General features: G+C 44.7%; 1 pseudogene across 1 annotated transcript; it reads left to right on the top strand.

The window, feature by feature from the left end:
- The first annotated feature begins 608 nt into the window (after positions 1 to 608).
- On the top strand, positions 609 to 2,371 carry LOC147901605 (caffeoylshikimate esterase pseudogene; annotated as a pseudogene). Its single transcript, XR_015541020.1, has 2 exons — positions 609 to 932; positions 1,010 to 2,371. The product of XR_015541020.1 is annotated as a caffeoylshikimate esterase pseudogene (transcript).
- Positions 2,372 to 17,824: the final 15,453 nt, after the last annotated feature.

Below are 17,824 nucleotides of genomic sequence, written 5' to 3'. Positions count from 1 at the left end.
AACGGTACATGACTCCTCTACACTCCATTGAATAAGGATCGTCAGATCTTTCTTGATCCAAGGGCTCACGAGCTGTGCCATATTTTGGCCCTTAGATCAAGAATTTGATCTAATGGTGCACAAAACTCGATTAAATGTGGCACTCAATGACATGATGCCTATTCTCCACCATTAGATCAACATGTGAATTTTTCGATCCAGTGGTGCACACCCCGCCTCCCCCCACGACGACGGCGGTTGACGGCCAAAAATCCTTTTGGTAGCCATTACTAGTTGAAAACCGGCAAAATCGGCTCTTGGCCTACTGACGATTGCGAGTTTTGACGTTTTCCTCTCGAGAATGGCTTTTTGGAGAGGATTCCCTACTCCTTCCCCCCCCTCTCTCTCTCTCTCTCTCTCTCTCTCTCCTCTTTTCCAATCTTGTTTTTTCTTGAGCATTCCCACTTGCACTCACAAAGTCTAGGGGCAAGATCAAACTTGTGGCCTACTATGATAGCAACAAAGGACATCCCAAGGGATTCGAACGTATGGACCTTGGGAGGGGCAGGGTTGGGTCACTCGACACTCATTAGCCCTTTTGTAGCGCTGTGTGATTTGTGACGAGGAATCGGATATTCGGAGTCACTCTCATCATGATCGTCAAGCACAAAAAACGAGCAATTCTTTACGTGACAACATCTGCACCATAGGAAGACTACGACGCTCTTCACAACAAAGCACAGAGAGACAGACACAGAGAGACAGAGAGAAGAGACGTACAGGCACATAGACCAATTCTCAGAGAGAGACAGGGGAGAGGAAGCGGGAGAGAGAGAGGAGAGAGAGTTCTTGTTACTTCGTAGCAGTGACAATTCTGACTCATCGGAAGCGATTCGTAGATAGGGAGAGAAGGACCGCGAGACAAGACGAGGCGAGGGGGAGAGGGAGGGAGAGTGCGCTGTGAATGTGAGCCAAAGAGACAGACGGAGAGAGAGAGACAAAGGCAGAGAAGAGGGCGAGGGTGAGGGAGGTGCGCGGTGAATTTGAGCCAAAGAGACAGCGAGAGAGAGCGCGCGAGAGAGAGAGAGAGTGAGAAGGGGGATCGAATCAATCGCTTATGCCATCGTCTTCCCATGGGCTTCCTCTCCTCTCAACCTGCCTCTGGCGTTGCTCCTCCCTTCCCATGGGGAAACATGCCTGAAGATGAGTATTATCGCCTCAAAGACATCCTCAACGACAGAAACTTTGCCGATTCTGGGCGTGGCATCGAACTTTTCACGCAATCTTGGATGCCTCTCCACTCCCCCCCCCGCGCCCTCCTTTTCATGATCCATGGATATGGCAATGACACCAGCTGGACCTTTCAGAACACCGCTATCCTCTTCGCCCAAATGGGTTGCGCCGCCTTTGCCTTGGATCTGGAAGGCCATGGTCGTTCCGGTGGCCTCAAGGGCTACATTCCCGACTTAGATGTAGTCACTCAAGACTGTTACGCCTTCTTTACTTCGATCAAGAAGCGAGAAGAATTCAAGCACCTTCCTTGTTTTCTGTATGGAGAGTCCATGGGAGGAGCTATCAGCCTGTTGCTTCATTTCAAGGACCGCTCTGCTTGGGATGGTGCCATTCTGGTTGCTCCCATGTGTAAAATATCGGATAAAATGAGGCCTCCTTGGCCTATCCCCGAGATGTTGACCCTTCTCTCACGTTGGTTTCCTACCTGGCCAATTGTTCCGACCAAGGATCTTGTTGATAAGTCTGTCAAGGACCCCGTCAAAAGAGAATTGGGAAGAAATAATCCGCGCAGGTACGCAGGTAAACCAAGACTTGGTACTGTCGCTGCGCTTCTGAAAACTACAGCTTACTTGGAAGAACATTTGCAAGATGTGGACTTCCCTTTCCTGGTGATCCACGGGGATGCCGATGTGGTGACCGATCCTTCTGTCAGCAAAGCGCTATATGATAGTGCCAAGACTCGTAACAAAACCATAAAAATTTACGAGGGGATGCAGCATTCTCTTCTTCAAGGGGAGTACGATGATAATGTATCAATTGTTCTGGCGGACATTTCAGCATGGTTGGATGATCAAGTTAGAGCAAAGCTGAATAAAGTGTGATCCTCCGAGACAATTGAGAATGTGAGAGTAACTGATCAATTACCTGCAATGGTGCCCATTATTGTTATGGACAACTGTATCTTACAGCAGCTCGGGTGAAAACTGGATGGATTCTTTACGGTTATAACAGCTGGTATTGCATTTTGTACTATTCCTTTGTTTGCAAATAGCTCTTTTCAGGCTTTTAAGGTGAAACCTGTTACCTTACTTACATGACAGTACGCACTTTATGTGAGTATTGAGCTGCGCAAGTCCTTGTACTGTGCCAGTAAGATAGATTGCTGGCACAAAATAAACAATGTTACATTTCTCCTGTATTGAGACTCTGACTTGATCTACTCCTTTCAAAACTACCTGTAATAGTATAAATCACACCCAGTGCATTTTGGCCATTCTTGCGAGCAGAGAGTAGCTATTTGCCTTGGCATTGAATTCAAATGGTGTCTCTAGTACTTGCATGCCTTGTTAGTCACACTTAGCGTTCCCTGGCCTGTCTCTACTTCATGCTATCCTGCCATGCTAAGTAAACTGGTCTACGACATTGAGTATTTCCTTTTTACTCTACGAAACTTGCATTCTGCCTCTAAAGAAGGCAAACTGCCTGCTCCAGGATGTCAGTGTACCATCAACTTGAAGATCATGCAGGTCAGTGTGTATCGCTGCTTTGGCCAAGAAGCGTTTTATGTGTGCCATCAAACACAATCTGAAGGCTGCTATTATTCAATGTTGCACAAATTATGTCTCTGGCTATGCCTACCTCAGATTTGCTTTATAGTTCCTTTGACCGGGCTAGCTGTGCTTTCTCCCTGCAGGTCTGATGTTGCCTGTCCAGTTTTTCTCCCTGCTCCAAGTTGCTGTCATATCACTCATAAAGCCTCTGGGGTAGTATTTGCTTCTCTGCACGTGGGATTTCCTAACACTCTCGTTTGTCTCAAACCTAATAGCGTTTCTCACCTACACTTTTGTCTCGAAAGTGTTCTCAAATTGGATGTCTATATTAACTGGAACAATAGTGCCTTTCGAATCACTATGGTGAAAACCCACTGACATGCCCCTGGCCGCATCACGATGATATATTATCCCTGCTTGTGGCAATCCTTGTCACCAAACACATATTCTCAACCACATGGCCTTTCCATACGTATTTTATAGAAGCTAGTCTCAAATATTTGCGACTGTTTGTTGTATGAAGCCCATGTCTCTACTGAATGAGATAATACGCCTTTGGAGCTATGATTTCAAGCTGCAATTTCTGTTTTTGCAGCATTCTAATTCTTGCTTCTTTTTTCAAATAAAAGCACACTGGAACCATACTTTCCCATGGTATTCTCCAAAGATGGGTGTTCTATGTTCTCATATGCTTTTTGAACACGGCATGTTGCATTACAGCTTTGCTAAGGTACGGTAAAGCTCTTACCGGTTGAGCATTTTACATTATTAACAGGAGCAGCCAGAAGCTGAGTAGGTTGTAGGTCAACATGGCAGCTTCATTTTGCGGTGTCTGCATTGCATCTTTGGCTATGTTGCCCTGCCAGAATGCATGGAACTGAAAATCTTTATTATTATAGCTGCCTTATTTCTTATCTATGTCAATGCAAACCACTGCTGTATAGAATCATTGAGGTTGAGCGGAGGAACAAAGGTGAATACTGTGAGGTTTTGGAAATCAGCCCATCGGTAGCACCTGCGTTAGGCATTCCTTATCTGCGTTAAGAGTGGGCATAGTAATCCAAGTACATGCTAGCATAAAAGACCAGCTCATTAGGATCCTTGCCTTCCCCTTTAAGCCAACGGACTCTCTTTCGAGTTTCTGGCAGGTGGATCCGTGTATATCCTGGTGGGTCCATAAAGCCCTTTGTTGAAATCTGCAGGCAGTGGTCTGTACAGAAACTGACCACATGTCCCATATCCCAAATGGAGAACCGGCAACATGACTAGAAGATGATCTTTCAGATGCCCCGCTATTTGTTGTGGATTTGATTCCAAGATGGGATCAGGTAGAAACAAATGACTCGACATCTCAGAGAGATGAAGCTTCTCCAAATCTCCACAAAATCGCGCAAGAGCTGACAAGTAAGGGTTTTGGGGCCTCCCGAACACAATGGAACAGATGGTTTTGAAAAACCATGGTCCCAATCACCGGGTCCAACACATGGACCAAGAAATATTATTGCAAATAGATCTGTTTGTAAACACCACCGGAGTGCGAATGATGAGCAACACAGAGTTTTAGGACCTCTTGAGTCCATTAGAACTAACAAAATAACAAATGATGGTCTCTACGAGCCTGTCTAACACACGAGCGGTATCGAAACATAGAAGAGGATCCAAAACTCGACACATATTGTTTTCTTGCTCCAAATTTGCTTAGTTGTTGGCTACTCATGCTGATGCCCTCCAAGTGTAGCTTGTTACCCGTAGCAGTAGAATCTCTCCAAAAGCCAACTCGTTATTTGCTTCTGAAGGCAAAAAAATAGCAAACCACAAGCTAGAATCACGTTGTAGTAGGTCGTTTGTGCTTCCCAGGGGATAATAGATGACCTCCCACTCTTGAATCAAGCCACAAACTGTCTGGAAAGGAGGGCCAGCTTGTTGTATACACACCAAACAGTAAAAACGACCTAGTATATGTTAAAATACAACCCCACGGGTAGTAGGAGACTCAGGCTGGAAACAAGAAAGAAACAAGCTTTGAGAAGCAGGCAACGGGCTAAAAATCACTACTGCAACAAGAAAAACGAGATTCCCTTTCTCCGTTTTGAAGCCACAAGCGAATAGAAGCACAAGCTTCCACAGCAGTAGGGAAGGAAAGGGCGGTAAGAAGGCAAGGAATGATAACTCTGATACCAATTGAGAGTGCTCTCAATGGAAACGGAACAGAGGAGGGTGAGAGCCACACAAGTTTTTTTGGTGGGTGCAGAACACCCTAATCTTCTATGTCATCCATATATATATGTCTTTGAGTATTGTACATAACCGGGGTTCAGGCACAGTGGCTTTAACCCCCACATATATTTACTTTTAATATTTATACTCTTTTATTTTTCTTTTATATATATCTTATTTTCTTTTTCTTTTATTTTCTTTTACTTTTCTATCACTTACATATGTGCTTGTTTGCTTTCATTACTCTAATTTTTATGCATGCACGAATGCACGTACATGTGTCCATGCACACATACATGCATAAAGGCTTCTGGGATGGCTTTAAACATGCATATGTATCTAAGGAGGAAGGGGAGAGGTATAATGGTTTCTATCATGCTCGATGGCCTAGAATGTAATAAATCGAACCATAAAGAACAAGTGGGCATGCATGCACACATGCGCACGTGCACACATAGACACACACACACACACACAAACACACATAGAGACACCCACACACACACACACACACACACACACTCACACACACGCTCACACGCACACATACATGCACTCATGCACGAATGCACATGCATGCGTACATGCACAATGCATAAAAGCTTGTGGGATGTCCATGATCAAGCAAGCCTACATGACCTTGGATGGTAGGTAAAGACTTATCATGAGGATCTACAAGGGATCTACAAGAGCTAGGATACTCTAATTTAATATAATCTCCCACTCCCACTTCTTCAAGTAGCCTTAACCATGTTCCAAGCAATTGCTTTTCATTATACTATTAAGATGGGGGATGACAAAGAATTGTCATAAATCCCTACACAAATAGGTTGTTACATACTCCCCCTAGCCAAGCAATTAACTGAAGTAAACCTACCCTCATAAAATGATCTCCTCCTTCCCCTTTCTTGTGTACACCTTGCCTTCCATTTGCCTCCCATCGGCTTCTTGCTACCTCGCCCTCCCTTGCCCCCTAACCTTCCCTCCCTGTCCTCCCCTTCCTCTTTGACTTGCCCCTACCTCAATCCCTCCCAGACTTCCTTGCTGTGTGTCAGGGTCTGCAGAAAGAAGGGAGGCATAAAAGTCTACTGCATGACGGTATCTGAATGAGACTGCAAAATCCCATCAGAGTTAATAAGCTGCCTGACACTCTCTCTTCTATGTCTGGGACCAAGTGTAGAGAAAAAGTGTTTATTGACTCTCCCTCCCATCTGTATCCAAAAAGACTCCCGTGCATGGAAGGCATACTCTACTCTTTGATCTAGCAATGTCTGCAAGTGAGCCCTTGCTACAGCAAGGCACTCCTGGATCCAAGCATCTGAGGGTCGTTTTTGCTCCTCTCTCTGTAGGACTGTCAACTGTCGGTGGATACCGATCTCCCACCTGAGTACCTCACCTCGCCTAGTACTAGTGACAGAATGATAAAAGTTGTTGATACTAGCAAGTGCTGTGGCCACATGTGAAGGTGCAACCACCCCCTGCATATGAGAAACCCAGATCTCCAAGACTGCCTCTATGAGAGTATCATCTATGTATAAGGCATCGGGGATCCTGATACTAGAAGATCGTCCTCTAAGATGGGGATCTGAGATGGAAAAAACTACCGGAAAATGGTCAGAGGTGGAAACACCAGGTGCAATGCAAACTGTCCCCCCTCTATCAAGAGCCCAATCATCCACATAGAATCTGTCAATCCGAGCATGGATAGGCATCTGCACCCTATGGTTCGACCATGAAAACAAGAGTGACTGAGACTGAATATGAAATGCGTCATTTGACCAAACATCTCTGCCACTAAATCTGAGCAAGAAGGCATCCCAAGCTGCTCTCTCAAGGGAGTGAATACCACCTTCTCTTCCCCCTTTCTTATCGGATGGTGCCTTAACCATGCTGAAGTCAGCTCCAATAATCCAAGAATCTGCAATGTCAGCCCATGAGAGCAACTCTCTCCAAAAAAGAACACGGTCCCCTCTATTGTTCAGAGTGTAGAGGTTGAGGAAACCAGCCTTACATCCATTAATCATAAGCAAAATTCACTAGGCCCTGGAGGGGGTGATGGTACCCTGTCCAATGACCAGAGGGAGGATAGAGTCTGAAACTAATATGCAAGTACCTCCTCTAGTTCCCAAGGCAAGAAGACAAAATGTCCGGCTTGAAAGCAGCTTACCTGACTTGGAGCAATCTTTGGCATCTAGTTTGTGTTCCTGTAGAAAAAGAATGTCTAACGAACCACCTGGCACACCTGGATGAAGCTGATTCCTTATCAGCTGTCTGTGACGATGATGAGGGATGCCGCCCAACCCCTGTATATTCCAACTAGCTATCCTCATCGGCAGGAGGAAGCGGGTTAGAATACCTTACCCGACCTGCTGGCGAAAAAAGAACCCTCTACCGGAGCTGACCTCCTACCATACACATGAGGTCCAAGGTGAGGAAAGTCCACAAGTGACAGAGAGAAGGATCTCTCAAAGGGGATGCCGATAACTAGCTCTCCGAAAGTGGAGGGTACAAAATCATCATCTGAGGAGGTCAAAGAGTTCCTCAAGAGTGGAAAAGGAATTCTGCTGAGCTAGTCCTGGGGAAGGGGTCCGAAGGATTCCTACAAAAGCAGGGAAAGAATGTAAGACCCCTTTCCCTCTGTCAATAGAAGGAGGCACCTGTGCTGCATCTTGATCAAGAAGTGCTGGGGACGAGGTGCCAACAACCTGGGCTGCTGAAGGAGGCACAACCTGATCTTGTGGTGGAGTGGAAGAAGGCTTTTGAACAATAGGCTCCACAGCAGTAGCCTCCCGATGCTCCTGAGGGGTAACCTCTAGAGCGACGAAAGTATGATCTGAAGTAGAGGGCCTAACTACAACTGGAACCCACCGGGGGCCAGAGGTAGTGTGGTGTGTAGGAGGGACTAGAGTAGCCCTAAGAGGAGGGGGAACCCGTTTGCACTAGGTCCTGATCTTGATCTCTGTCGTAACCTAATACGAGCTGGTTGCTTTTTTGGCCTCTTCTTCTTCTTTGGGCAATCTTTGGCAAAGTGCCCAGAGGATCTGCAAATCTTGCACTGGTCTTGACGACCTGCAACCTCAAATCTCTGGTGAAAGAATGACCCATCGGGTTGCTATAGCATGATGTGGTCATTTGAAATGTTGGGGTCCTCGACAATGACCCTAACCATAGGTACCCCATCCATCTTGACCGCCTCAGCAACAACCGATGAAGGCTCTCCAGGAAGAGGGGGGATCTATGCTACCACACCAAACCTCTCGCCAATAACTGAAAGAAGCTGGTGATAAACTGAAGGTAGACCAAGGAACCTGATGAAGATGGAAACTCCGTGCTTGTCCTCTTTAATTGGGTCAAAGCCCACTTGAAAGGGAAACAAAAAAATCCTCCTGTAGCCTAGAAAGAGAAACCCAGTCTGTGGCAAGTCTCTCGTGACGTCTGGGGAATCTAGGCACACTTGAAAGAAACCTCGTCCCAACAAACATACATCCTTAGGTGGGGAGTGAGCTCCTGAGGAAGCGCCGCAACCATCCAATCTCTAGCCTATGATCTGGAGGGGTGGGAGCCAAAGATGCATGCAAAAAGAGTTGTGGAACACTCATGCTCTAAATCCTTTTGCAATTGATGTAGCTCATATTTTGAGAAAGTGACGGTACTTGCGATTGGTGTGTGTGGTAACAGATTGACTGAATGTGTACCCATTCATCAATCGAGGTGGGAAAGGCCGACTCAAACACAAAGAAACTCCGTCCGCTTTCTTGAAGCCCAAGAGAGCCCCAAAAAATGGGGGTATACTTGGTGAAGGGAGAGGGTGAAAGGAGGGAGGGAGAGAGAAGATTGAGCAAAAGAATGAGGGGGAGGAGTCAGAAAGGAGAAAGGGAGGGCAGTAAGAGGGAGAGGGGAAGGGAAGGGGGTAGGAGGAGGAGAGGAGGAGGGGAGAGGAGGGGAGTGTAGAGGACAGGAGTGGAGGAGAGGGGGAGGGAGCGAAGAAATAGCACGGGGAGGGGGGCAGGGGGCTGTGCAGGCAGTAGCACGGGAGGGCCACCCAAGCGGGTAGCAACGCGGGGGAGGGGGGCTGCATAAGCAACAACGCGGGGCAACAACATGGAGGGGAGGGGGCCATAGTAGCACACGGGGGAGGGGGTTGGCAGCAATGCGGGGGGTAGGGAAGGGGAGAGGGGGAGGAGAGGCGGGGGGAAGCAGCAGGTAGGGGGGAGGGGAGGGAGGAGGCATCAAGGAGGGGAGGGAGGGGGTAGCAAGGAGGGGAGCAAGAAGGAGGAAGGGAAGGCTTCAAGGTCAAACTACTTTTTCTTTTTCTTCGCTTGGATGCTTGGAAGATTTCACTCGAAGAATGGTCATCCCCAGGAAAGTCTACTAGAATTCCTTCACAAAAGTCTAGAAATATCTTTGCAAAGTACAAAGACATGTCCTAGGTTGGGACTCTTTGCCATATGCATCCATGTATATGTGAAATGACCAATATCAAATCTCTAGGTGTCAATAGTTAATGATCTTCCATCTGCCATGCTTCTCAATGGGCCAAGAACATTAGGCTGAGCACCTTTGCCTTCTTTAGATTCCATCTAACAATTTTCTCTCTACGTCTGATGGCCAAATGGATAATAAATTATCCATGGACACCAAATTCTTGATGTCCTTCCAATGAATACCAACATAATCTACCCATGATGAACATCAAAATTCAGAATCACATGATCAAGGGAGTGCTCATTAATGAAGGCTTAGGATTAAACATCATCATTAAAGAAGTTCAAAAGAGGCTTAAGGAGAAAAGCTTGAAGCCTTTGCCATTTGAAAGTTGTATGGTGGATCAAAGATTGATGAAGTTAGGATTCATCTACCAAGTTGACCAAAGCAATTGGTTGTTCCTAATCATGATTGTGCCAGAGAAGGGTCTATGTTGACTACCAAAATCTCAAAGAGCATCTGGATAAAGTAGAAAGGTACAAGATGTATTCATTCAGATATAGGGGCTATAATCAAATAACATTGGTCGAGGAGGATCAAGAAACGAAAACATTCATCACCAAGTTGGGGGCGATGACATTTAGGTTAAAAAATGCACCTGCCACATCATTTCAACCCTTTATGGAGCAATATTCAAGAGTACTATGCCGATTTCCTTGCAATATTCTTGGATGATTTCCCAACCTAAAGCATGTGCACACACACTTGGAATGTCTAAAAAGAGAGGTAAAAGGTCTAAAAAGAGAAGTAAAAGACGTTACAACAATGCCAAGAGACATGAATCTCACTTAATGGACACAATTTTTGGTGGGCATCGTGAGTAAAAGAAAAATCGATCCATTGAAAAGATGAGGGAGCAAAACAATGTCAAGCAAGTAAGCTCATTCATGGGTTTCCTTTAGAATCTAAAGATCCTTCATCATAAAGTTCATGCTGAACCACTGCATCAACTAACAAGGTAGGAGACAAAGTTTGAGTGGAACAAAGACAGAGTCGACACATTCCAAATCTTGCAAGAGATGGCCATAAAATCCAAAAACCAAATTAAAGGGGAAGCCTTGGGGATGGTGTACGATGTACAAAATGTTTGGAATTACCACCCAGGAAACCCATTCATCTTTTGTGTGGATCATTAGGCATCACCTTACCTCATCCACAAATTAGTGATGAAGCCACAATTGATCTAGTGGATACTAATTTGCAAGAGTTTTTTTTCAAAAGCATCCACAAAGTAGAGCCAATTACTTGTCTCATACTGAGGACAAGAGATATAATGAAAGGATTGATGCTAGTCTCCCCAACACTAGTAGTGTTGATATATGAAGATATGGTCTCCCTGATGCTAGCTTGTTCGTAGTGTTGATGTATGAAGACCAACATAAAGGGATCATTTCATATCTCTCAACGGCAACATTCCTTCAAGATGCAGCATATACAAACAACAAAAAAAAGCTCTCAAATCTTGGAAGTGCATGTTGATAGGCAGCTACTTGTACCAAAAAGGGGGGGACATGGTCCTCCGATGATGCCTCTTTTTTGCATGAGAGCAATCATTATGGATGAAAGTTAATTCCTATATCAAAGTAACAGTGAGAAAAACCCTAAGCACATGACTATGTGAAGCACCATATACTCAAACGTTGCAAAATATTGCAAGAATTGTGATGCTTGTCAATGAGCGAATGTCCAACCTTCTAAGACCAGATGCAATTATGGCCATCCTACCATGGGAAACATTATGGAAATGGGAACTAGATTTTATGAGTCCCCTCAAAATGGTCAAATGTCTTGGAAAAAATACATACAATTGATTATGTCACCAAGTGGGCCGAAGCAGAAGCCCTAAGGGACAACACAACATGAACCACAACCCAACATGAACACAACCCAATGCACCCCAAGATCCTTGTATGAGAAAATATTTGTAGATTTGGGTGTCGCATTAAAATCATGTCTAACCAAGGGATTAATTTCCTACGTTTGCTCATTAATAGTATGACAAAGGAATTCATGATTTAGCACAAGAAATCAACAATTCAGTGTCCACATGCAAATGTTCACTTCCAAGAAGAAACAAAGTGCTCAAAACGATTCCTCATGAGCTAATGAAAGAGCACAGAAATGATTGGGGTCATAAGCTCTAAGTTGCACCATGGCCTACCAAATGACATTCACACCATTCCAGCTGGCATTCGGTCTTCAGACAATTGTATCAGTGCATTTTCTTGTGCTAAGAATAAGGGTGGCCATCCGACATATGAATGGCCACCAAGAAAAGGCCTTCAAGAAGTGATTGGATGAATTGTCCAAAATCAATGAAGTGCAACTGAGGGCAGCCTGGATACAATGTGTAATCTAGTGGAGAGAAAGGCGTGGCATGATGGCCAGCTTAAAAAACAAACATTCCAAGATGGGATGCTTGTGTTGTTATATAGTGACCCATTGGGAGTAATGAAGCAAAACCTCCATTGAGTGTGGGTAGGGCCATACCAAAGCAAGAAGTGCTTCGACAATAGGACCATCACTCTAGAAGGTTTGGAAGGAAACAATTCGTTGAAGCAAATCAATCGGAAGAAGACCAAATTGTTTTGGCCACAAGTTTAGTTCATTTGGGAAAGATAATCATATCATGAGTTGCCTCATGGGCACCGATCCCAAAGGGCCATTACATGTCAAATCAATGTTAACAGTGTACCTAGACATCTGAACACTATTGTCATCTCCAGTATTGGCTCCTTCCCTTCCTGTCTGTATGTCCTTCAAATAAAAAGTCACCCTATTCAATTCCATGCTGAAGGAATTCACCACCCCTTACACTACCCCCTAGCTGTGTCCCATTGTTTTTATGCCATTCTCCCAAGCCACCCCCACAATAACTTAGATTGAGGTAATGGGTTAGCAATGAAAGAGGAAGGAAGCTAGTATGAGCAAAGAAGTGGGGGGAGTAGCTGTATGTGAGCCTGAAGGGATGAGGATGGAGAGCCGAGTGGAAGAGCGAGCAAAAGAGGGGGGAAGCGGACATAGAGTAGAAGAAGAGCATGAGTGAGAGGAAGAAACAAGGGAAAGGAAGAGAGAGGGGAGGGTTGAAGAGGAAGGGGCGAACCGACAAGACGTAGGGATGCTTGTGTAAGAAGAGGGGCACTAGTGTCTGTACCTTAACTTAATATTCTATTGTGAGGGGGCTTACGTTTAATTCAAAGGGCTTATCGCACCTTACTATTTCATCACAGGGGTAAAGTAAAGTAATACTGATATAAATTTTGATTTTATTTTCAAGGGAGAGTAGGGAGAGGGAATACGAAGTGGAGAGGAGAGGGGTGAGGGGAGAGAGAGGGGCACTAAGGGAGGTTGAGAGGGGCATGAAGGGAGGCTGAGAGGGCAAAAAGAGGTGGAAGGGCCAAGGAAAAGAGGTAGAACAAGGAGAGGGACGAGCAGAGGGAGAGGGGAAGAGAGCAAGAACAGGAAGAGAAGTGAGTAGAGGGAGAGGGCCAGGCCAGAGATGTGGCTAGAGATGCGGTTTGGCAGTGTTTACTTGTGTTGGTCACAGTAGATATGATATGCTCACTTGATGCACGATTTACCAACACAGAATTCAAGATTGCTCTCTCTGCCCTTCATAAGTGCAATTGCCCTGGTTCAGATAGTCTTACTCCATCTTTTTTTATAGCCTTTTGGGATATGATAGGTGATCATAATACTTCATCCCTGCAGGGCATTTGGGACTCGGGTGAGATGCCTGAATCACTCATCGAGGGACTTATACACCTTATCTCAAAAGGTGGCAACAAGAATTTTGTATCCCATTGGAGACCCATCATTCTTTTGGGCACTCTATACAAAATTCTTGCCAAGGCAATCAGCATCAAATTGCAACCCCTTCTTCTAGACTTCATCCATGATACTCAGACAGGCTTTGTGCATGGTAGGAGCATATTTGATAACATCTTTTCCTTTTGGGAAGCCTCAGAGTGGGCTATGCAGAGTAGGCAGAGGCTGGCAATTCTACTCTTGGACTTTGAGAACGCCTATGATAGAGTAGATTGGGATTTTCTTGAGGGCACTCTTCTACGATTCGGATTTTCAGATGCATGGAATAGAGGTGTGGCCTCCCTTTACAAATCAGCCCACATCCAGGTTTTGATTGGAGGCATAAGGGGTGACACGTTTCAGATCTCCAGATCAGTCCGTTAGTGATGCCCTTTAGCCCCCTTCCTTTTTCTTTTTGAGGCTGAAGCTATGAGTATCTTTCTTAGATCTCAGGTTGGTTTATATGGGCTGAGATTGCCATTGAGATAGGAGCAGGAGCTTCTGGACTGTGAGTTGGCTGATGACACTGCCATTTTTATTGAGGCCTCCTCACAGTCACTGGATGCTTTCCAGATAGCCTTGGATGTCTTTTGCTCAGCTACAAGAGCACACATTAACTGGCATAAATCCTTTGGCTTTTGGATCAGCGATGAGGACACTCTAGGCTAGGGAGTTGACATTGGCTTCTCCTCGATTCAAAGGGGTGTTCCTGTCCAATATTTGGGATGCCAGATAGGGTTGTGCATCTCTCCAACATAGTAGTTTACCCTAGTACCGAAGAGTATAAGGAAAAAGCTTCTCTTCTGGAGCTCAGCCAAGCTTGACCTTCCATCTAGAGTTGTGGTAGTGAACCAGGTTCTCTTGGCCACCACCTAGTTTGTGTGTTCATGCTGGTGCCGGTCTAGAGAGTGCATCACTCAGCTCATTGGACCAATCAAAAATTTTTTATGGAGTGGACTCAATGGCATGGTAGATGTTGCAGCGAGGGTGACCTGGGAGACCATTATTCTCCCTACATGTAAAGGGGGCTTTAATATCATTGACCTGGACCTGCAATGCAGGGCATTGCTTTGTAAGGTGGTGGTGGGGGGTCTCATGCCTAGGCAAGAACCTTGGAAGAACTTCTTTTTTGGATGCATTCAGAGGCTTGCACACCTACCTTCGGAGATGATTGGGTGGATAGTGTGACATGAAGTTGGGGGTAATAAACTTCACGCACCTCTTCACTCCCTGCAACATTCGAACTGACTGCCAAAGATACTTATCATTGAGAATGAGACATTAGAAAGAAGCTTTTATGCCAAGATACCACACCATACTTTCCTCCCTTAGATGAGAATGAAGATGGTAACATCTTAAGTGATGTTGTATTCAAGCATAGGGAGAAGGAAAGGATCAGCAGAGGCCATAATCTCAGCGAGCCGGTCTACACCAAAGAGAAGAGCGATACGTTGTTGAAAGAAGATCTTGCGGCTCAACATGACATGAACTGATATATATCGAGGAGTTTGAAGGGGCTGATTAGGTCAGATGGGTAGATTCCGAGGAAACATTGCACCTCCTTCATAGACACCTTTATACTTAGCTCAAAACACTCTACAAACTGTCATTAGACACAGAGGCCTATAACTTTCAGTAGAGACATGATATTAAAGATTCAAGTACACAAAGAGATGCGCCTTGAGATGGGCTTCACGCTGATATAAGTTTCATTGAAAATAGACAGATGATTGAAGAGATATGGACAGTTTACTGGAAGGGGTTAAAAACTGTCATGAAAACAGACTGTCAAACACAAGACTCATAACTTTTTACAGCAGTATCTGATTCAAGATCTGATTATATACGAACATGCGCCTTGAAGAGAGCTTCACGCTGATATAAATTTCATTACAATCAGACTATTGAGCAGAAAGTTATGAGCAAAACACTAACAGAGGGTCAAACCGTCATGAAAACTACCCTCCACCTAGGCTAATTTCGCTTGAGCAGGATGCTCCCTCAAGACTCCACCTTCATCAACGATCCACCCCTCATAGATTTTGCCTAGAAGAGGGGAAGAAGTTTGCATAGTGGCTCGGGAAACAAATGGACCATGTGTGCATAGTGAGCAGCCGAATAGAAAGAACTTTTAAGGCTTTGAAAGAAAGAAAAGGGAAGAGACACTCAAGAGAGAGAGAGAACCTGAAGTGACCTTCATTACAAATAGAGTGAGAATCCACCTCAACACTACAAACACAAGGGAGAAGAAGAGGTTTCATACATACAAGAGGGAGCGGAAGCTCCAAGACTACTCATAAAGAGAGAATAAACTAGAGAGAGAAGGACTCAAGAGTCTACATAAGAGAATATCTACAAGAGGAAGAGAAGGCTCATGGAAGAGGCTTAGGGAGACTAGAACTACAGCAACATAAGGCCCAATGGTGGAAGAAGATTGATGAACAAGGGAGAGGAGGGCTCCTTTTATAGAGATTTTGTTACCATCCTTCACCCATTTACAATTGCTGCCTGTAGATTCCTTTCCCCATCAATCACATAAGGACGTATGTCACCATCCATGTCCTTTTTGGCTACTCTTGCCATGTGTCCCATCAAAAGATGCTCAAGACTCTTAAAATATTGAGAAAGTCAAGAGTCTCCTCACATGGAGCCCATAGGGACCCTCTCTTTTCCACATGTCCACATCCTCCTTATTCCACATAGGAGTTCTAGAAGGATTCCTCTTGACTTCACACTCCTCCACATGCCTTCCACACGCTTGGCATGTGGCCTCTCTTATATTATTAGAACACATGGACATGAGCCCACCTCTTTACATGACTCACTCTTTCTATTTTCTAAAAAACTCATAATATCCCATACACAAATAACTCTCACCCCATACCAAGGTATTTATAATTCATACCTATGGTATTTACAATGAGCCATTCCACTCATCCTCTCAATCCCATACAATATCATAGAAAATAGAAATAAGTGAGAGCCGCTAGGCTATCACTTGATACTCAAACTCTTATCAAACATAGAGAAAAACAATACCAATGCCAAATTAAAAAATATCAATTTTTAGCGTCACATCTTTCCCCCCCCCAGCAGATCCTCTCTAGTACAGAGAGGGTCTGCTGGCCCTCAAGGTGGTCGAGCATAAAAGAATTTAAGGCGATACTCATTGGTGCATTCGGGTATCACCATGCCATCAACATCCTCAAGCTGAAAGGTTCCATTCGTGAACTTCTTTTTGACTCGATATGGTCCCTCCCATCGGCCGATAAACTTTTTGTCTAGCCGCTTGTCCAGACGGCTATCAAATCTCATTACCAAATCTCCTTCTGCAATATCTTTCTTCTTGCGTAATTTGGTGTCAAAACGGGCCTTGCGCCTTCTTTGAGAAGATTCCAAGTTTTGTAAGGCCTGTAATCTGCATTCATCCAAGGCTTCTAGCTGTACCAAGCGTTGAGCATAGGCATCCTCCTGTCCTTCTATTCTTGCAACAGCTGTGCGAAGACTATGTATCTCCAGTTCAATGGGTAAAATGGCTTCTATTCCATACACTAGTTGGAATGGTGTAAACCCAATAGCTAACTTGTGTGTGGTTCTGTAAGCCCATAAAACTTCTGCCAAGTGCCTATCCCAATGCCTTTTCTTGGTGTCAACAAGCTTTCCCATTGAATTGCACAACAATCCATTTGTTTTCTCAACCAAGCCATTACATTGAGGATAGTATGGCGTGGACATGCTATGATTTATCTTTAGCTTATGCACCACATCTTCAATTAGTTCATTTCTAAAAGAGGTTCCTCCATCAGTGAGAATTTCCAAAGGACAACCAAAGCGTGAACAAATTTGATCAAAGAGAAATTTTGCAACTGTGCTTGCCTTGCTATTGACTATGGCCTTGGCCTCTGCCCATCGAGTCGCATAATCTGTGGCCACCAATAAATAATGCTTGCCTTGAGATGAGCGAGGGAGTGGTCCCACAAAGTCCAACCCCCACCTCTCAAATGGTCCATATGCTGGAATAGGCTTCAAGGGCCTAGGAATCAACTGTCGCCTTCCAAACTTTTGGCATACTTTGCAACTTCGACACCATTCATATACATCCTTATGGAGGCGTGGCCAAAATTATCCTGCATTAAGAATTCTCCTAGCTGTGCTTGCTAAAGCAAAATGACCAAAGCATTCATGACACATTTCTAGGATTCTCCTAGTCTCCATGGGATGGACCACCTGACGGAGCACCTTATCTTTTCCCAATTTATAAAGAATGTCATCAACAATAGTATAGGGACAAGCCTTCCTTACCAATCTTTGCTTCTGTTGTGGAGTTAACCCTCGAGGAAACATGCCTTCTTCCACATATTGCTGAACATCTTGCAGTTCTGGCCATCCAGTGTCTACCAAGGAAACCACCCCCTGGTCTTGTACTACAATGGCTTGAGTAGCTAACTCATCTGCCCTTTGATTTTCTTTTCTGTTTATATGAACAAACTTGCAAAAATCAAACTGACTACATAGTGCCATAGCCTTTTGATTAAGCTCCTTCAAATGAGGAC

This window comes from Dipteris shenzhenensis, chromosome 5 (assembly GCF_047967505.1).
Source record: "Dipteris shenzhenensis isolate YYH24624 ecotype China chromosome 5, Dip_SZ_1.0, whole genome shotgun sequence".
Classification (NCBI taxonomy): domain Eukaryota; kingdom Viridiplantae; phylum Streptophyta; class Polypodiopsida; order Gleicheniales; family Dipteridaceae; genus Dipteris; species Dipteris shenzhenensis.
This window is presented reverse-complemented; position numbering and strand designations above follow the sequence as displayed.